This window comes from Thermobia domestica, chromosome 4 (genome assembly GCF_964235325.1).
Source record: "Thermobia domestica chromosome 4, izTheDome1.hap1.1, whole genome shotgun sequence".
In the NCBI taxonomy this organism is placed as follows: domain Eukaryota; kingdom Metazoa; phylum Arthropoda; class Insecta; order Zygentoma; family Lepismatidae; genus Thermobia; species Thermobia domestica.
Window position 1 is genome coordinate 232873948 of NC_137457.1, and position 23022 is coordinate 232896969.

The following is a 23022-nucleotide window of genomic DNA, read 5'->3' on the forward strand; positions in this document are numbered from 1 at the left end:
TGTAGGAAATGGCAGAACCCCCGAAGAAACCCAAGCATATGGTGTTTGTCCACCACAAAGTTCACGTGGCGCGAGCTGGAATCGAACAAGAAACCCCATGCACAAGAGCTGAACGCTCTACCACTGAGCTTTAACATGAAACAAAGAATGGATATAAAGTTAGAGTGGTAGAATAATAAAGGGAGATTAAACCTTATACTAATATTGAACTAAAGTTTATAAATAGAAAGAAACAGAGAAATGTTTAAGAAAATTTATTGATATCAAAAGTATTGATTTTTTGTTACAAGGGAAAAAAATGTGAGTTTTGGACGAAATTATAAGGTGTTGCGTCTTACTTTGAAGTGGAAAATGATCATTGTTATGACAAAAAAAAAAAAAAAAAAAAGTACTGATGAAAACAGAAAAAAACAGTGGTAGGGAAATTTATAATTATAATTGATTTCAGAACAAAAAATTCTCAATTCCAGAAACGTTTGTACATCTATACTCCTTTATCTCCTTCCAATACTATTTAGATATCAGAGAAAAAAAGAGGTGGCCCTCATTAGAAGTATTTCAGCTTAACGTCCCTCGATTATGCCATTTAAGCTAAGATGAGACAATGAGTAAGGAAAGTGAAGGAAGATGAAAGACTGGTGGAATGAGAAAGCTAGTATCCCAAGGAAACCCAAGGACACGATGTTGTTCACCACAAACTTACATGGCCAGGAATCGAACCAGTGACCCCACGCACCAGAGGTAAGCGCTATACCACTGAGCCACCGTGCTTAACGCTTTCAGTTGAAGAAAGACAGAAGATTGCCAAATGTCCTGTTCTCTGCAGACGTCACTTGTGCCTTTATTAGAGCCATGTAAAGGATCCTATAAGTAGGATTGTTCTGTTAATATGTACGTCCGTCCTTCTGTCCGTTACTCCACACGATAACTCTCGAAAGATAGCTATTTTTAAAATTTTGCTTTTTTACAGTAGACAGATAGAGCGAATATCTTGGTCCCGTTTGTTAGTGCAGCAAATCCGTTAACATGTTCACAGACAATGATGGCTTTATCAATGGCTATCTATCTCACATTCCACACATGGATAATGTAAAATCACGCCATCCTCTTTATTGTCTTGGGATTTGGGATTTAGATTTCTGGATTTTCGGGCATCTATGGTCATGTTAGCCCGTCACATTTGGGGATGACGGCGAACATACTGTCCGTGGAAAGGGAAGGAAGAAAGGATTTGGGAAGGAAGGTAGCAGCCTGGCACCTATATGTTAGGTACCAGCCCGGTATTTGCCTAGCGTGAATGAGGAAAATCCAGGAAAACGTCATTTAGGATGTATGGCCTGAAAAAGCTTTTTTACACTTTTTCGACCGAGTGCCCCGACGGGGAAACGAACCCGAGACCGCTCTCACCGAAGGCTAGAGCGTTAGCGACTACGCTACGCGGGGCTACTCTCTTTACTGTCTTTACCAGAATTTATTATTATTGACTTACATACGAAAAGTAAACATCGGCTGTATCTACAATCTGAAGCAACCAAAAAAATAATTCTCCGTAATACGCGATTAATCAGAAATGGTTTCAGTATGTGCAGTTTATCAGGTACCACTAAAAACTACTTTCAATGTGGTAGCGCTGCACGTGATAAAAATAACGTGAAAAGCAAAAGTTTCGACTTGAGATGACAAAAAAGACGAAGGTAACCAATTAATGAGTGTTTTTCTTTCTTTCTTTCTTGTAGCCTGCTAGTCGTGGTCGTCATAATTAAATGGAAACGCCAATAGGACTAGGTCAAAACTGATAACTGCAGGCATCGTTGTAATTGGCTGTTTTAACTCAGAACAAAGAAACGAAGTTTTTCGTTTTTGTCTTGATTCTCATTTCGAAAACTTGTAAGTTCGAGACGAAAGACATTACAATTTTTGTCTCGTTTTCGACGGATGGATCAGAGTTTAGCGACTCTTTCAGGAACAAGGCTACATGAGACGTAGGGATGCATTCGAGTCGAGTCGAGTCGAGATTTAAGCCTGTCTCGACTCGTCTCGAGAAAATGTTGTCTCGACTCGTGTCTCGACTCGAAAATATGTTTCTGTCTCGACTCGTGTCTCGACTCGACAGTCTCTGTCTCGACGTCGAAATTCGAGTCGAGACAAAATGTACGAGTTAAAATATACGCACACATCAGCCAGACCATCATGACTACCTACCTAATTGTCAGTAATTCGACTTTTGGCATGGATAAAAACGGCGACACGTCTTGGCATACACGCAATGATCCTTGATAGGTCGCTGGAGAGAGCTGGCACCACATGTGCTCACTCAGGTCACCTAATTCCCGTAAATTCCGGGAAGGGGGGCGATGTGCTCTGACCTCACGTTCAATCACATTCCACAAGGGACATCACTCAAATGTCCGGCTTCAAATTCAATGAAACTTTTTTTGCTGATAGAAGGCATGTATGCATCATTACTTGTGATGACAAATTTTTGCCATGGTGCATGTTTTCTATTTTTTTTAATAACTTTTAAGAATTGTGATGTGGTTATTGGAGATTACTACAGAAGTCCCTTACTACCCTTTGTAAACGGAGCGTTAATGAAGAAAAGTGAAGAAAAACCATGTGGATACATATAAGTCCTGGGGGGAAGTCGTATGGTAGATATGACCTTGATGGCAGCCATCTTGAAATCCGCGATTTTGAATTAAGGTCAAGTTTTCAAAATGGGAATAGGGTAATATGATACATAATTTCGGGGTAGAATTTAATTAGAAAAATAATGGTGAGGTTAGTTTTAAGATACACCCATTTGGGGGAAAGTTACAGGCATATTAATTGTTTTTACTTACTGTGTGCGTAAGTCCCTTTTTACTTTCGTCTCAAGACCTGTAAATCGATCGCAACGGCAGAGCCCGGTTTCGCACTAGTGTTTAGAAATCTTTAAACTCACTTGAGGCAATATTTGTGGATTATTGTATTGTATTTTGCCTTTAATTAAATTTGAACCCACTTCATGATCTTGTGTAAAGTATTACTAAAAGAGAATTTCTGTTTTTATGGACAACGTAAGCATGGCTATTATAAAAGATGAGTAAGGTGCGTATGTATTTATAAGAAAGTTTATTTTACGAGTCTTTTGTGGTTCCGCCAACCTATTCTTTAGTTGTTTTTTTAAATACTCATATCTCATAAATAAAAGAGCTATTATAAAATCTCTTACCACTATTCTTTAATACTTATAAAATTTTATTTATTGTAAAAGCAATAGAGAATTGGCGAGATATTTCTTATCGCCCACTAAAATTATGGTGGAGCTCCTTCGTGGCTAACGGTTACCATACTTGCCTTTGGCGTGGGAAACCTGGGCTTGATTCCCGGTGGGAGTTCATGTGGTTCGGATTCCACGTTAATCAGTAGGTCCACGTGTCACATAGCCTCGCTGCTGAACGGGACGTTAAACTCAGAATCAATTCAACTCAAAATTATGGTTTTGACTTTATTATGATGTCATTAGTTTAAACTCCCAACTGCCCAGTAATTATAAACATTGACTACATTATAAAATTGTAATTGTGACGACTAAAATATCAGAAATTAAAGATTATTCTTTGGGTTTTGGAACATTTTGAAAAACGTGAAAAACTGGTACTGCACCGATACAACACACCTTTTGGATTTGTCATAACATGTCTTACATAGCTTTGGTTCGATTCTCAACACGGACTGCAACTACCCGTTAAATTGTGCATCCGAAAGGCACTCTTTGTTAAACCTCGCTTATCACCGCTCATCTTAATAATATATATAATTTCACCGCGAAGCAAATGTTGCATTTCTCTCTTTCATCCTAACACAAAACAAAACTAACCACAGCTGTGACACGAAGGAGCTATTTCGAAAAGAAACAAGCTGTGTTTCATAGAGATGTGTACCAAATGATAGAAGTATAAAGTATTGTTTTCTTTCCTGTTTATTGATATCAGTTGGTGTTCTTAATGAGTTTACTCATTAGTTTAGAAAGAGTATATATGGAATTTGGACATATGTTGTACGTATTCTCCTGATAAATTGATGAGACCAGAAAAGTTATAAGGACAGATGGAATAGATTTAAGCGCATCTACGTGACTTTATCAAATATTTATTCTCCATAATGGTACCACGCGGAAAACTTGGTATAGGCCTACTTTTATCTTTGCCTCCCTCTGTTAGCTGTTTCGTATCATATATATCGGATGTTTTTTTTATATTTCTTCTGATCATTAAAACAACAATGGTACCTGTGTGCGTGCAGAAATGCAAAAGCACAAGGTAACTTCCTATTTGTTTTGGAAACAACAAACCCATTTCACGTGTGCGAGAGAAATTGAGCACAGCGAGATCGGATGTTTACTCACGGTCAGTTCGCAGCAGGAGTCCATGGTAAAAGATTTGGCTATCTCGAAAACACTCGCAAAACCTTACAAATACAAAAGACTGAGCTTCAAAGAAAGTTTAGACACAGATGTTTCAATTTTCTTTTAGCATCTTTCTTCAGCAAAAGAGTCGGTTCATTGTATTCGAAAAAGGGAAGGGAGAAAGGGTGAATTTATATTTTATGTGGGGGGGGTAACGTTGTAAGTAGTATAAACAATACATACCGCTTCCGACTCTGTACTGAAGCACTTCCTTTAGCGGTATATCACTAGATCTATCCTGACCCTCATCCCATCTCAAGTTGTAAAGTAGAAAGGGACAGAAGTATTCAACATGACTGCGCACTTGAATTTCAGTTCACAATACGAAAACCAGTGAGCAAGTAAACAGTCTTTTGTAGGATAGTGTTTTACTTCTTGAATTTATTTTTGAACATTTCTGTGAATTCAACAACAGAACGCAGTAGAAATACGGACTAGTTTTTACTCCAACCATTACTTTCGCTCCAACCCAGGGATGCCACATTTATGATTTCGTACTAGATTTAGTGATTTTAGTATTGAACTAGTGATCTAGTACGTACTTTGGGTAAATAGGCACATTCTAGTGATTTTTTTGCATTTTTTTCTGATGCAGACAAATGAGAAGGAAATGGTTCTTAAAATAAAAGGAAGAAGTATATTGCAGTTCAAAACAAATGTAGAAACCTTAAATTATTTTTTCTTTTCCCTCTGACTGAATGAAACCCCTGCTGTGTAACGACCTTAGGTAAACAACGGCTATCTTTATTCCGCTACCTCCTTTTGTTAGCCGACATGAGATGGGTTACTTTTTTTTCTGGAAGAAAGTGAAGAAATAATTATCCAGTACATTTACGTTTGGTCAGGCACACAGGCGCAGTCTGTACTTGTTTCCTAACGAATTTTAGCAACATAACATAAATGAAACATATGTACCAGAAAATAGAGGCAGTACAAACGGAAATTTTCATCTGTGACACATTTGATGAGAAATATAGTTAGATGTCACGTGCAAGCACTCTAAACATGTCCTATCCTGTAATTCTATTCGTATGTTTATGTAGGTGAGACTGAGAAATCAAGAAACAATAATAACTGGTTTTCTTCCAGGGGAAAAATCTAAATGTGAAGGGGTGTTACACTGGGACTTTAATTGCGTCCTTTGTACAAGATTAACAAGTAATAGCAATTTTTTAATTTATTTTAGTTCTTGGGGAGAGGAAGATGGAAGCGAACCCTCGTAAGGACCTCTGCAAGGAAACATGAATACTGTCCGCCACTGTTTGTTACATTACACAAAATAGTTTTATATATATATATATTGAGTTTTAGTCAGGGTTTTCATTCTGCAGGAGAGGGGGAGATAGTAATTCCTGACGAACATTTTCTATTCTCAGAGTGTTGCAATGATAGCATTTCCTCCATTATAACTTGGCCAAGCTAGTTGCATTATATGTAAGGATTAAGTTAGCCTAAAAAGCTTAAATTTCTATGGCTGTTTTACTCTGTACCCATGTTTCTCATTTTCGGTCTACGGGACTCTGTGTCCGGAAATTTTCGATGGCTTCCAAGTCGGAAAATAAGTGTATCAAAGGCATATATATTATATCTATGGTTATATGAGGCATGGATCTACAGTTTAAAGTGGGATACCGGTAACAACTTCATGAGTTCCCACCGTAAATCGAACCAGAGTCTCCCGCGATCAAGGCGTATGTGTTAACCATACAGCCACGAGGAAATTCACATAAGCACACACACACATATATATTGTTGAGTTGATTTTGACTTTACCGTCTCTTTCAGCAGCGAGGATATATGAAATGTAGACCTACTGATTAACGTGGAATCCGAACTACATGAGCTCGCGCCGGGAATTGAACCCGAGTCTTCCACGGCAAAGACGCGTACATTAGCCGCGGAGTTCACACACACACACAGAGAATCAAAGTCCTCACACACCAAGGGTGAGAGCTGTGCCACTGAGTCACAGCGGCCGCGGGGCTAGGTCGAGTCCACTTTACGTTCATAGTTTCTTAGTACATAAATGTTACGATTATGAAATAGATTTTCCTTAATGAGCTGCATAAAAACAAAAGCTTTCGAAATGCATTAAACAATTAGTTCGATTTGAGTGTGAACTTAAAGTTATATCAGAGTGTAAATACAGATACGCACCAAAACTCGAAAACTTAATACACTAGTTCTCCTATATAGTCAGCATGTATCAAGCAATCGTTCAGCTTTCATTTGAGAGGATGGAAATCGAAGGCCCCTGAACAACTATGTTACTAATGTGCGGAATGTATTTATCTTACAGTGAACTGCTTTGATGCCAAGTGGCCTAACTCCAAAATTGAAATTTTCCAGGAGTGAAAATTGAAGTTCAATATCTCATGAACAATCCATATTTCTTTTATGTTGGGAACCAAAACCATAACTACTGTATGTAGTTCATTGTTTTATAACTTAGTGTTTACAAAAATCCTTTTAAAAAATACCTATTCATAGAAGTGAATGATACTTATCTGTACTACTTCTTGGCATCCAAGCAGTCCATTTATTGTAATACTAGCTTAATATACCCATTCTTCGCATGGGGGCTGTATTTGGAAGTCAACACCTGTGGAAGTATCACCATTCATTTCAGTGACCGCGAAAACTATGGATTTGACACTAGTATCAATCAATATGGGCTATTTATACATGTCTCGGTATTCTTCACCCGCTGACACCCGGCCCGCATACAGTACTAGCTGAATTTGCAAGTCATCGCTGATGGAAGTGTCACCATTGATCTCAGCGACCGTGAATACTATGGATTTGACACTAATGTCGATCAATTTGGATTACTTTTACTACATGTCTCGCTAAACGCCCCCCTGAGACACCCTGGTTTCAATTTTGACAAAAACGCTTCGCCTTAGACTGGGACCTGGACCAAGGTATCCGTGACCAAAATTTGGTAACTCTCGGTCAACTTGTCTGGTCCCCAGGTCGGTCCCAGTAAACGTCCCCCCCGAGACCCCCCTGGTTCGAAATTAAAAAGAAACGCTTCGTCTTGATCTGGGGCCTGGACTAAGGTACCCGTGACCAAATTTTGGGAACTCTCGGTCCACTCGTCTGGTCCCCAGGTCGCACACAGACAGACAGACAAACACACAAACAAACTCTTTATTTTATTTATATTAGATAAGATATACTATGTAAAATAGTCTCGTTCATAATATGTGATGTACAACAAATGTTACATTATATATTATCCGTAGCTCGTGATATGCTGCAACATATTAAAGCCTCAGAATAGTTGGGCAAGCGAATAATCCAGAAGTTACGTAACCCTATTGCGTTCATGGGAACGAAAACACAATAATTATAACTATGCTAAATTACTATAGACTACCAACTGCTCATTCAGAGAATTTATGAAGTTCACTTTATCGCAATAGTTTTATACAAACTAGATTTAGACTACGGATAATACTTTTATACAAACTAGATAATCAATTATTATTATTATTATCATTATATTTGCAGTACAACCAAATACAACGACATTAACTATTAGTTCTAATTAACTGAATTGAGCTGAAAATTAAATCTTGATCTTTAAAGATTAACTATTAATTTTATGCGTTCTGTACCTTTCTGAAGGAATAAAAGCTGGAATTGGTTTCAAGGCTGTTTCTGAGCGAATACTTTCTTCAAAATAATATTAAAAATTATAGAAAGATTTTCGAGACATTCGAGTCGAGTCGAGATTTTTAAGAGCCGTCTCGACTCGACTCGTGTCTCGACTCGAAAATTCGAGTCGAGAAATACGTTTGTCTCGACTCGTCTCGAATTTTACAAAGTGTGTCTCGACTCGAATTCGAGTCGAGTCGAGTCGAGATTCGAGACATGTCTCGACTCGAGCGCATCCCTAATGAGACGTAAAGCTACAGCTTAACGTAGAATCTGAATCACATGCGATGCCGATGAGAATGAAACCCGTCGTCTCGTTTCCGAAATAAGAATTGAGACAAGATTAGAAATTTTACAAGTCTCCTGGGCTACGCTGCTAAGGCTTAGATATTAAGCACTGTTTACTGTTATATCATTGATAGCATAAGAACTATAAGAGTATTTATAATGTTTAAAGATACGCAAGTCATTAATATAACGTAGTTCAATAGTAAATATTGTTTAAATATTGTTATATCAGCCTTCGTGGATCTCTGAACGATTCTGATAACTTGTTGCTAAAATTTAGAAGAAACTCAAATCCTAAACTTTGTACATAACTTTAGAAATCTAGACCAGCGTTTCCCAACCTTTTTCAACTTGCGGCACACTACGGGTGTAACTTGAATTCTCTTGCGGCACACTGATAATATTATTATTAATTGCAAATATAAAATACCACGGTAATTTTGTTCTGTGATTACTGATCTTCTCACAGAGATGAAAGCTCGATCACTAATTTCCCCTATGCTATTTCATTATGCTTATTTGTTGTTCTAATTTTAAAATAGAAAACAATTGCAATGAAATATAGGACTCTGATTCTAAAAAATACCCTTTATTTTTCTAAAACTGTATCCAACCTTTCACTAAGAACGAAGATCACTAAATAACGAACGAACAAACAAATGTCCTGTACTTTTAACTTTGCCGTTTTAACCAAAACCGGTGCATATTATTGCAATCACAGAGCTTGCGATGCGTCGATGTCAAAACACAGCTGTTGAACAAAGTGTTGTTCTGTCATTCACGTGCGAATGAGTCTTCTATGAACGTTCACTTGATGCGTATCGTACAAGTGCTTCCATTTCTTGGTCTTAGTATGACTCTCAATTGAAGCGTAACATAACAGCTAATCGTGGAAATGTGTACGAGCCGAATCTGCTACACAGTAATAGATGTAGAATAATATATTACAATTACAGTATGTTTTTCCATGGTAGAAATTCATACTAATGTGAAATACAAAATTATACATATTTTCCTATGTCTTTCAATTTGGTTGCTATAGAATTAATAATTTTGTTTCGATTTCCTCGCGGCACACCAGCGGTTCATTCGCGGCACACCGGTTGGGAAACGCTGATCTAGACAATAAATACTTCGAGACAAAAACAGAAAAGTTTTTTTTCGAGAATCGAGACGAGATGAGAAAATTCTTCACAAGACGAGACGAGACTTTTACAAAATTTACGAAATGAGACACCTTTATTTGTCGTCTCGTCTCGCGGGCAAAATTAATTGGTAGCATCGTTGTAAATAAGCGGGAAGTAAGGTAGGCTTACTAGTTTTAGCACAGCAATCAATCCTTCTAGGACGCATCACCGAGGGGAAGGTGTAATAAGAAGTTAGTTCTTTATTAACGAGTTTGGTTTACCAAAACTCCTTTAAATATTTACCCTGTCTGTCCGTGATAAAAAAAATCTGAAACTACTTGATGCAGTGCCATAAATTTTGGCCAGAATGTTAAGGGTCAAAAAAAGTTAGGAATCAAGTTCCTAGATGCTGGTGGTCCATCCACCATTTCCAGTTTTATTGTCGATTATTAGAGAGTTAAAACTGTAATAGATAGTAAAAAAGCTGTTTTCTGCAATCGATTAAGCTTCCTAAGAATACATTTCATCTCAATCGTTAACTTTATACTAAAACCGAAAGTGGAAGAAATCCACCACAACCGAGTAAAAATGATAAAAGAAAGAAAATCGCTTTAGTGCCGTCCCAGTAGGTGCCCTCTTTATTTTAATCCTCTATACAGACCGGAATTTGGAGAAATCAACCAATGCTGTTTTTAACGTTGATCGATATAGAGTAAAATTGGTAATAGATAATGAATGGTTTTCTGGAATCAGTTGAGCGCCCTAGAATACATTCCACCTCCACTAAAGGTGGAAGTGGTAAAAATCCATTACCACTTCTGATTGTAATATTAATTGAGAAAATACTACGCAATACAAACCAAACTACTTCACGTGATGTCCACGTGACACTTCTACTTGTTCTTTACGATATTTCTCAGTGTTGTCATCATTGGTTTGTACTACTTGAAGTCACTCCCAAACAATCAAATCCACCTTTGGATGAAAATAAGTTATACTCTAGTTTAGCAGACTGTTCAGGTCATTATACGTCAGAGCTACTGCCACCTATCCTGATAATCACTGCAAGTGTATACAGGCAGTAATTGGGATAAGAAATTAAAAATTGTGGAGCCAGTACTGCTTCAGGATAACGCTAAATCACATGCTGTTCAAGTTATCCGTGTCACCATTATCCGACTTCATTGAAAAACGGCTCCCTCTATTTCCTAAACATTCCACTATAAGATTACTATTTCTTTTATTTGTTACACCAGCGGTTCTCAGCCATTCTATCGGGACACATTGATGTGTCACGCAGTCCCTAGGAGGGAGGGGGTCACGAAATTTTAGAATTTAAAAATCATGAAGAATTTAACAATAATTAGTTAAAATCCACTTTGAGACAGACGCATTTCATAAGTCCACCTCCAGCGGCAGTAGTAATGCTCAGTATTACGTAGAGTCATTACATTAGGCCTATAAAAACTTACAGAGTTATTACATTATTCCTATAAAAACTTACGTAGAGTCATTACATTAGGCCTATAAAAACTTACGTAGAGTCATTACATTAGGTCTATAAAAACTTACGTAGAGTCATTACATTAGGCCTATAAAATCTTACGTAGAGTAATTACATTAGTCCTATAAAAACTTACTTAGAGTCATTACATTAGGCCTATAAAAACTTATACGATTACACCATTACAGTTTATATTATTACTATTACTATTATTATTATTACTATTATATTAAAATATCAAACAAGTGTGTCGCGATGTCAGTAAAATGTGCCGTCAGTCAAAAAAGGTTGAGAACCACTGTAACGACGAGGGTTGCCCAAGAGACAAGAAATAAGATTTTCTCGTCTCGTCTCCATTCTCGAAGAACTTTCTAGTCTAGTCTCAATTCTTAAAAAAAAAAAAAAAATTCTTGCCTCGTCACGTTTCGAAAATTTATGGAGAACATTTAAGTCCCGATTGTTTCTTAACTTCCTCTACAAGTTATCAGAGTCCTCCCGCGTCACGAGAAATTCACCGAACAACATTTAGACTATATTTATTAATGGAGTATATTGTGTGATGACTTAAATATTTTTAAACGTTGATAAATATTCTTCATTGTGTCCATACAATCACTTTGACCATTTATAGTTTTTATACTATTAATCATTTAACACTAGAACAATGTTTGGGATTTAAGAATTGGATGAACTAGTGTTACCTAAGAAAGTCATGAAATTGGGAACCTCATCTCGAGAAGAACGAGACGAGAATTGTCAAGTTTTTCGTGCCATGTCGAATTTGAAAAATGTACTTCTCATACTCGCAGGATGAAAAATTTGTCGTCCATGGACAACATACGGGCTGACTCACATACTTGACAAATACTTTGCTTCACGTTTCGTTCAATTCTATCACCGTATGATCAATAGTTTTCCCGGGCATTGGAAACAGTTATGGCTGACAGGGGCGCCCGAAGAAGATTTTCTAGGGGGGGCATATCCATGGTTCTTATATTACGTCTGCTATTTTTGGTATTTAATATACGTGGTTTTCTATATTACGTATACATTTTCGTGAGCCAGGTTCCCCCCCCCCGCTTCAGGTGCCCATGATGGCTCCCGATTTTCAGGTATATTTTTATATTACACCTTCCTTTTTTAGAATCACAATCCGACAGAACATTTTTGAGCCTTCTTAGTAGAACACGAAAGAATGATAAGGAAGAACCAAAAGAATTCGAAATGTGAGTATAAGAAGAACGGGGAAGATTAGATTCAGGAAAAGAACAATGAGGAAGTGGTAGTTAAACTGAGGAAGAGAAGAACAGTACTGAAGATAATTACTGATGTGATAGAAGATATCGAGATGGTAAAAGAGGGAAGAAAAGATAACGTGATTCACAACAATAAGAGAAGCAACTTTTATGTCACGGATATTTCTAAATTTGCAGTGAGTGACCTGCAATTTATGGTAGAGTCCAATTGTTATTAGCGTTTCTTTAATTTGAATTTAGTCAGACGCATGCATATTCTCCGCGAAAAAGGAAGTGAAATGATGGTTGGAATACCCTGATAATTAAAGTAACAATAGAACTTTATCCTCCCTCCCCCTTCTGTGATGATTGGTCAGTTGAAAATATTATTAAGAAAGTGGTTTATTTCAGTTTGTTTTGTTGTAACTCAAACTTTTTGGTCAAGTTGGAACACTGTGAACCACAATGACTCAAAATTTAAATTTTTACTATATTGCTTTTTATAGTATCATTCAATATTTTCTGACATCTAACTAACGAAAATTAATTTGGGGAACAATACTAAAAGCACATTAGGAATCAGGTACAGAACATTTACATACATTCTTAAGCCTTCTTATTGATAGAATATCTCGTTAATTGTTATTGAAATTATTTATCCTGCACAACTCTAGAGTCAAAATAATACATAAGCTTCCTCTTTTTATGCAACAAAAAAAAAATTTTTTTGTCTTTTTGTTTATACTTGATACTTCTAAAATGAAGAAGGATAAAAATATGGTAATAATATCAATAATAGTTCGATGATAATTACAGAAATTATGAATAGTTTTTAAGAAAGTCTATGATTTGGGTAAAAGGTTGCAATGCTGTTGAGGGCGTATCGCAATGAATTAAGTAGTAAAGTGCGGATACATCTACAAAAAGCTGTCTGATTCCTCTATACTCTATAACTGTCCGAAGCAGAGTAACGTCTTATTCCCTTTGGATAGAAGATTAGCGACATAAGTTTACCTGAATAAATTTTGGATATTCTGAATCAACTACTTGTGTACGCAATGTAGAATCGATCGGACATGATACAAGGTCAGTACAAGAAAAGGGGAATATATAATATTTCTCCTGACACCTAAGGAATCCGTTCTGTAAGTAATATAGTGTAGTTAACACGAGTATGCTAATTAGTGGCAAGCTAGTGCTACAAGGGTGAGTCATAAGTCTTGCAATATTTCCACAACCCAAACAGCATGTTCGTGGATATTCTAAGTCATGGTAGGCCGTAAGTACAAGGTCAAACTGGCCCAAGAGATAATGTGGCAAGCTGATTATTTAGCACAGATGTCATCACTCCGTCACTATCTTCAGTTTCTTTAGTGGCAATGACGATGAATGCTTAACAACGGTTGATACTGAACTTTTACTGTATAAGCTCAAACATTTGTTGCGGTATTATTACACCAATATTGCCATAACATTGCGGCAGCAACCTGTAAAAATTTTCATATGAAAGGGGAAGATGCAGTGAACCACAGCACTGCAACTCGTAGTTCCAGAAATTTTACGCAGGTTGTAAAAATATCAAAAAGAAGCCAAGGTCCGGCCGCCGCAGAGTAACAAATTATGAATTCATACGACACGCCACTGAGGAAAATCCATCCAGCAGCGCATGGTGATTGTCAAACTAACCCAGCATGGCCTATCCACTGTAGTGTGTCACCTTCACGAATTCGGTAAAAATATCAGGAGCTGTCGCATTGTGCTACATGAATTTACCTCAGCTCAGGCCCAGAGTAAAGTAAACGTGTGGCAACAATTACTGCAAAATCCATGTGATGTGCGTTTCTTGAAATGGATTGTCACATGCGACGAAAAGTGGGTGTTTTTCCGAAACCCAATGTACAAACTGAGTGAATGCGAAAGGGAAAACATCCAGAAGCGATCATCAAACAAGTTCGTTCAGAGCATAAAGTTATACTCTGTGCGTGATGGAACTGCTAGGGAGTAATTCATTCCTTGTTCGTTCTGAACGGTTGTACCATCAATGGTGGTGAACTATGTTCCCAACAGTTGTAGAGGATGTATGTCCAAAATATTCTGTATTGGTGAACCGAAAACGCACCCTGCTGCGTCAGAAAAACGCAAAACCAGACTCGACTCGAAAAACGCAACAACAAATTCAGGAACTTGATGGCATTGAACTGATACCACACCCAGCGTATTGTACTGACCTTACCCCCTTCGAATATTACCTATTTCATTCCATGACTACTTCCTGATACCATAATGCTTCATCAACCAACAGGAGGTAGAAATACCAGTGACGTCTAAGGACAAACTTGGTATCGACGTGCATGTGAGGAACGGGACAATATTGAATATACACGAATGTTTACCTGCTTTCATTGTACTGCAATAAATATAGGTATGTTATGCACCACAATATTGCAAGACTTAACCTTGCATAAAGTGAATACATTTAAAGATTTAAGCGTAGCAGTAACATATGAAAATAAAGAAATAAATAATAAAAAGTAACGGTCGGAAATAAATGTTACTTCTTCATGCACTGCTATCAATTACGATCATTGCGCCAAATATCGGACAAAATTGTAGCAAATATCTATAGGAGCGTAACTCTTTCCATTATATCAGAATCGTTTAATTATTACAGTACTATTTCTTAAGACATTTTATTATTATAATATAAAATAATATATTTCATAGGTTATCAGCACGTAAAAGGATAATAACTCTAATAAAAATAATTCGGACGATTTCAAATCGAAAAGTTGCAAACGAATATTTTAATGATAGTCAACGTCAAACTGACAACATTTGGAGTATTGTTGTCGTCATTTCTTTAACTTCTGAGGAGCACTCGAATAGCAATATTAGATTTATTAAAGAATAGTGTCAGTGTTAGATTGTTTCTGTGTTACTCATCTGAAACACGCCTATTTCATTATGATGAGAAGTATTTTCTATATCTTCTCATCCAGTTGTATGTAAATATCAAGTTATTAATACATTGTAATGAGTTGCCTAGGTTTAGCCTTCACAAATTAATCTCAATAATTTTAACAAAAAGCGTTCTAGAAGTTTTTGATTTGAAATCGATTGAATTCTGTATAATAGAGTAATTGTATTTTCAAATATTGCTAAAACTTGGAATATACATTTGCATTATGATAATAAAATACCGCAAGAGAGGTCGCGGTGATTCAGTGGTAGAAGGTTCAACTCTTGTGCGTGGAGTCTTTAGTTGGATCCCAGCTCGCGCCAAATGAGCTTGTGGTGGTGTGTGTGGGTTTTCTCGATATTCTCCCGTTTCCTGTCACTTCCTTCATTCCATCATTTCATTTCTTTCTCATAGTCACCACACCATCTCCTTTAGAATATACGACATAACTGTGGGACATAAAACTGAAAGCTATCATTTTCATATTCAAATATCCCAAGAAATAGTATTTTGAGCATTAACCTATTATACATAGAATGTGAGTAAAAGTTGCTCACCACCGTGCAGGCTGAGAAATTTCGAAAACAAAGTTTTAAAGGAAACATCTGTTACAAAGATAAGTGATCAAACAGGTGACAGGCTCACAACTAGAGGGGAACCGGGGAAGCCTGGCCCCCTAAAGTTTTCTTGACCCCTCCAGACCTCAATACAAAATGCTATAATCATAATTTAGATACTTGTAAGAGAATTTTTAATGGTTTGCCTCCCCCCTGTCTTATTCATGCCCCCCCCCAAACTTCTGTGTCTGGTTGCAAGCCTGACAGGTGATTAGAGAAAGCTACTCATTTCGAACTTCTAAATATGTATCATCCATCCGAACTATCATCCAATAACACATGGGAAACAAAATTGAGTGGACTATAAGGTGAACTCGGCATATTGATCACATGAAAAATACGAGCTGGACATAAAGGGATTTTAGAGTCTTCAATGAGGTCGTTTTGCAGCTGGGGCTCACTTGGGCCCAGGCTTACTATGCTCAGTGATGCTAGCGCTCACTAATATCAGTGAAACTAGCTTAGACTATCGCTTTTGACTCAACCTGCTCGACTTGCTATCCTCAAAGATATTCGCGTTGGCTCGATCTTGTGCTTAGTAAGAGCTCGGACTCGCTGTCCTCAATGAGGTTCACGTTCGCTCATGTTTGTCTTATGGGGATCCACTTTCTCAATCTCGTGCTCACTATGCACTTACAGGACTCGTGCTCACATGGGTTTGCGCTCATTTATTGAGCCTCGAGACCGATTTAGCGCGAGAGGGGGCTCGTGAGTTAAGGAGAGAAAACTTCTATACAAACCAACAATAATATGATAATCACATGATAGCACATATCCACTTCCAGTTTCTTAAGAAATGAAAACTGCACGCACTACTGAAAGACAGCAGTGTTAATTAAGACTCATTTCTCAGCTAAACTCATTGCTACGGAAGTGATTTTTTTAGCATCATTCAGGGTAAAAGAGTAATAAATAAACAATAATAACTTCATATTGGCGGCTTTTCCACTCAAGGAATACATAATTAGAACTTCTGAATGCATAAAGAACTATTGGTTCTTTTATGTGTCAGGTAGAAAATGTTAATCGCAATCGAAGTATTCCGGATCCGAAACTTCTAACTGGTTATCTTCAATCACACTAGACGAATGATGGGAAAGTGCCTTAAAGAACAGAACTTGGTGCATTCCCTTCCAAAATTCCTCTTAAGTTTTATCATTGTTTTCAGTGTAAAATGGCTTTATAGCTGTGTCCAGAACCTCACTAGTAAATAAAACTAGGGGCCGCGGTGGCTCAGTGGTACAGCGTTCGCCTCTGGTGCTAGGGGTCTTGGGTTCAAACCCTGCTCCCGCCAAGTGAACTTTGTGGTGGACAAACACCGTGTGCGTGGGTTTTCTCGGGGTTCTCCCGTTTCCTCCCACTTTCTTCATTCCACCATTTCATTCATCTATCATCATCACTGTCTCCTTTAGCCTAACCGGCACAAGCATGGGACGTAAAAAACAAAAATTTCATTTCATTTATAAATAAAACTAGTAATAAGTAAACTTTAAATAATCACCAAATATTCTGTATCATTCATGACTGACATTTCAAATACATATGAAATCTCAATTCTTTGTTTAAACAGAGAACGGGAGTTCAAAAATAAAAAATGTTCAATATTTTTTAAAAAAAGACAAACGAAACACTTTATCAACCTTAAAATGTAGATTTAAAATAATTTATCTTAAAAGTATTGTCTTTTCTGTTCTCATGTAAACATTTTAACGTTTTGAAAATACTAGATGGAATAACATTCTCGAAAATCTTTTTTTTTTTCAGATGGTATACTAAATTTAGTATTTTTCAATATTAAAAAAAAAATAAGATAAGGAGAAGTGATTTTTTCCCTAAGAATATATCCATTTTAAAAATCAATTAATTTTTCAATGCAATATTTAATTATCAAAACGGATGGAGAGAATTGCAGTGTTAATTTCTACTTTGCCAAGAGCATCCTCGTTGTGAGGGTGACTGTAGGAAACTTCAGAAAGCTTAATTTGAAAATTTGATTTGTACGCATAGATATATAATTTAGAATGATATTAGAGTAGATGCAAAGACATTTCGAATAATGTGCAAAACGACCCACTTTTTGGTTTAAAATTTTGAAATCCCCCCCCCCCCAATAGCCTTCGCAGTGGAAGTGTCCCAGGTAAAATAGAGATCAATATCAGCGTTCACCATTATTTGAAGTTGCGTATTTAATTCTCTTTGAGATATAAATTTTCAAACAAGTATGCCTAACTGAAACACCCTATATTTTCTATTCATTCCTCACGGCAACTTCTAATTAATACATATTAAATGTATCTCAAAGTAAAGCCAGTAAACCTTCGTAGATTCAGACATTTATATTAAATAATAGTAAACACAAATTTTCGTGAGAATTAAGTTATAATGTACGTAATACCTCCATAAAACCTCGTGTTTTGTATCAGAGGCAATGGCCTTATTTGAGAAAAGCTTTCAATCTTCATTCTACCATACCATCAGTATGGCTTACGGCAGTTTTTTTTCTTTGTCATAGCTTGTTCTTGGAACAATAATTCACTACACACTTTTATTAGACCTAATTCTGATAGACGTCTGCACTAGTGAAAGGCTCGTTGCTGTTACATCCGTAAGTAGCTAATATCGAAATTGTAAAATTACAAACTTGATTTACTGTGTTATAATGCATTTCATCGGCTAGAAATGTTGGTGAGGTACCTTGAAATAATGTCAGGTTCCCACGCATCTTTTCTCACGCGAATAAATCTTCAGCATAAGACAATAAAATCATCTTCTGATTACGTATTTGACAAGATGAAATACGTTTGAGTATTTAGTAATAATTTGAGTAGTAAATGAGGTTAGAAAGAAAAACTCTTTGCTCCCTTCCCTACCCAAGAAAGTAAAAAAATGATGTAGTGAAAAATAATAAATCACTAATTTTTTGTTGGTTTCTGCGGTTAACCAAATGATTTTGGAATTAACACGCAAGATTTATTGCTAGTTTTAAATTTGATAATCGTTAAAACTCATGTAAACGAAATAAATAGGAGTATAACACTGCTTTAAATGAGACAAATAATAGTCTACTGTGTTTGCATCATACTCGATAGTACAGATTCGGCCCAAAAAATCCAAGTTATTATTATTATTATTTAACAATTTCAAACTTTGCCACACATGGATGCATCAGATATTATTTATGGTACTGTTTTCCATGGATGCCAATCCTGAGAGGACTGAGGGGAGACTCCAAAATCTGGATATATATCTGAATACATGACAATGAAATACACATACCTGAAAGCCCTCCTCCCCAACCTACCTAAATTAACGCCGATGCTGTTTTCCACTTAACTTTAAAAATACTAATAAACAAATCTCCTGAATTCTTTTCATATAATTACATAATTATTTATTTAAGAATATACAACGTTGTATCAAATTTGAATATCAGATTCTGACAACGTTGTGGTGTTCTATAAGTAAACAATCCGTGAATTCTGATATCCATACAAAACTACCATCTAGTACTTGGAAATTTAAGAGAATAAGAAAGATGTGCATAAAACCCAATGAATATTCAAATTTAGTGAAGTGTTCTGCGTTCGAGAAAGGTTTCTTGCTCTCTTTTGCAAATATTATTTGAAGTTCTGTGGCATTTACTTAGTAACTGACAGAAAAAAATGCTATATTAGCATAAAAGAAAAAAAGGAAAATTATACCTAACATGTTCTTACGGTGACATCGAATCAAACATGTTTGTATATATAATACTCTTAAATTTTGAGTGAGCATTTAAATTAATTTTCTAATATGTCATTACGATAGTATCGAATTAAACATGTCTATATGAGTAATACTCTTAAATTTTGAGTGTGCATGTAAATTTAATTTTCTTCTAATTACTTGAATTCTAAATCTAAATGTCAAGATGGCATATTATTTCAATTTAGAATGAATGTAGGTCTAGAGACATGTTAGTTATTATCATGTTCGTATTGTATTACTTACCTCTTAAGTTTACATTGATATGTTAATATCGATCACAAACGTTTCAATTTGGAAGCAGATATTCACTGTAACTCTCATCAGACTATATCCGTCCTATCTCCCGACATTACTATAATCAGTATTAGTTAAATTGAAGATATAGCACATTTTGTCACTAATAATAAATAGTTATCACACACTTAAGTCTTTCGTATAATAAACATAGGATCAACCGTTAAAGACGTAAATTCGATGTATGTCGCGATCTTAACTAGTGAAGTAATCTTTGGAAATCAATTCATAAGATCGTTGGTAATTGCCTACTTACTCATTCAAAGATGCATGGAATGTTCACAATGTCTGAAAGCCATAAAACATGATGATCTGTTTGTTACGTACCATAACACAAACAACTTTGTAATAATTATCTTCTGTAATATAGCTATGCCCATAAGTCTTCCCATGTACTAAAACAGCTTTACGAGCACAATAATATTCAGAAAATATTGTCCTTTAAGAGCAATTAATAATATAGTACCTCTTACTCTTAAAAAGCAGCAAAACTTCTTAAATTATTGTAATTGTACTTAAATTTTCAATAACGCTTCGAACAAGTATATTGCCACTAAAACACATTATTTACAACATACGTATTTTCCCATTCATAAAAATACACACTAAAGAAAACAAATAACAATAGATTAAGAAAGGAAAGTGATTTGTCAAAAGATTTTAACCGCATAACCATGTGGAGGCGTTCTACCTGAATCAGCAGGTGCCATATGGGCACAAACAGTAGCTAAACAGAAGCACCCTGAACAAAAAAAATTACAATAGCTACTGTTAACAATAACTCCATTCGTTTCTACGGCTACTCACTACTGCGTAATATTTCTATGTTCAATACATACAACACACATTACATTAAATGTAGATACATTAATAAACAACTTACATGCACAAGAAAGAAGAGGATCTATATGGAGCAACTAAAAGAAGCTGTAATAGCTATGGGAGCGCGATTTGGCATGAAAAATCGCTGGTGAAAACAAGAGTAGCTACCGACGGAGCAGAGACAAGCAACAGGAGCCTTGCTTACCTGACTCGTTGTCGCACAGGTCTGAGAGGTGGATCGAAGTTGGAAGTTGCCCAGCCTCTTAGCCGCGAGGCTTAGCCGGGGACCGTGGGAAATACACGGTAGCCAGCACCACTACCGAGCGGGGGGCATATGCCCCGCCCACGACCCGCCTAATGATTGGCGATTGAATAATCGTGACCGCCAAAGTCAATTATAATTGGTAGTTGTGTAACAATATGGCTTCCCCCACGAGATGGGAAAAGTTACTTCCCTCCTTCAGGGGGCCCTGATCTCTCTTTACTCTTTGACGGTGAATGCTGATAGGAGTCAGATTTTCTCATGAAACAAACCTCAAAACGACCATAATGGGTGGGAATCATGGACCACTCCTGGCTCTGCCTGAGTTTTGTTCCCCCGCACTTAACAGCAACAACCAAACTTTCAACTCATCCTGAAATAGTAAGTCTTGTACCAGCCACAGGGAGGGCGGGGGAGGAAAAGAAAAATGCCGGTATGGCCATATTGTACAACAGTTGCCTTTGGCGAGGTGGAATTACAGCAACCTGTTGTTCCCAGCAAACGGATGAGTATGTGTGTGCTGCCTTTGCGAAAAGAAAAGAAAAAATAAAACTGTCCCCCAACCACTTTTCCTTTGTGTATGTCACATCTTTTGCCGCCCACAATGCCTGTTGGCGGAGCCACACCATACACATTCGAATGAAGTCACGACATGTTCTTCATCTGGAGAAAAAGAAGTTATCTGTTCCAACCGCGCAGTACACACACAGACATCGTTACTCTTTATATGAAAGGGAAAAAATCAAAGAAGATGTTTTCTTCTTCTTTGTTCGTAGTCTCTGCCTTTTGAGAAGAATATCCCTCGAATACCAATCACTCCGATGCACAGTTTCCCACACCCACCGCTCTCCATTGACCTCTTGCTTTATATGGCCTTCGATCCCTGACAGCCACAATCTACCTTAACACGCATCATCACTCGCTGAATAATTAACCCCCACCCGCCAACTAGCCTTGAGACTAAAAAAAGAACATTTCTTCAACATACTCAGAAATCGTTCTTGGAAATACGAGAGCATAAATGTTCCTGCAACCAGGCTTCTTTTGACTTCCTACTAAAGGGGTACCTAAAAAAATAAACTATTAAAGGGTTTTGTTTTGTGTGTGCTTTTTTTATTTAGTTTTTAGTACAAGTGATAGTTTTGCCGCTCCTCTTTGAACATACTCTTACAAAGGTGGTTATTTATTGAATGGGCTCCTTTGGAATCATACAAAACCACCCATCTTATGGACTGTTACCAGCTTTCAATAATAGAAAGGGTTATGGAAGATTTAAACGCACCAAATTGCGGTAGGGTGAAGTGGACATTTTACGTATTGCTTATAGGTTGTGGAAGTTAAGTTATGAAACAGTGTTGCCTATATTCTGTATATATAAAGGCCTGTATTCCTTAGAAAAAAAATATTATTCACGATCTTTTTAACATTTTAAAAACTTATAATGCTTACACTTATTCCCTTCTATTCTCATTGATTTATTAATTTATAGTAAATATGATTCCGTATCTACAACGTTTGGTTAAGGTCTACTATTGAGGATTACATTATAATAAACTAAACATAAATGTGTAGTTCTACTGCAGAACAATGTAGGGAAGGTGTCGAGACTGAGATTTGACTCGGTCTTGTCTCCAAGATTCGACATATCAAGAGTTACTCAAGACATCTAAAATAATTCTTGTAATTCTAAGATAAGACTTGTAATTCAAGAGGATACTGAGATTAGGCTTGGTCTCGTTTCAAATAATGACAAAAAATTACAGAAATTACTTTTCCTTGAAATTGGTTGCGTTGTGAAGTTACAAGATACGAGCATGTAAGGTAATAGAACGATTGGATATCCTCAGTCATAGATGTATATAGGGGAAAAGGGGAGTAAATGTCACCTCAGATCACTTGATACATCAAAAGTCTTTCAGACAGCACACAAATCTGAGTGGAAATTCAACATATTTCAGATATCTTTCCAATCATTTTAATTACTTAAAGATCATGTTGCCACATATTCCGAAACATAATTTTATAAAGCAATAACATAAATTCTTAACTTTCCA

General features: G+C 36.6%; 1 protein-coding gene across 4 annotated transcripts in view; it reads right to left on the bottom strand.

Moving 5' to 3' along the window:
• The window catches only part of drm (odd-skipped family member drumstick), a 96535-nt gene extending 74813 nt beyond the window's left edge, over positions 1 to 21722 (bottom strand). For 3 of the 4 annotated variants that reach the window (XM_081755560.1, XM_081755564.1, XM_081755563.1), the window contains exon 1: positions 20768 to 20905. The gene's annotated coding sequence lies outside the window, so the exon portion shown is untranslated. The other variant, XM_081755561.1, reaches the window with a different exon arrangement.
• Between the last annotated feature and the right edge of the window lie 1300 nt (positions 21723 to 23022).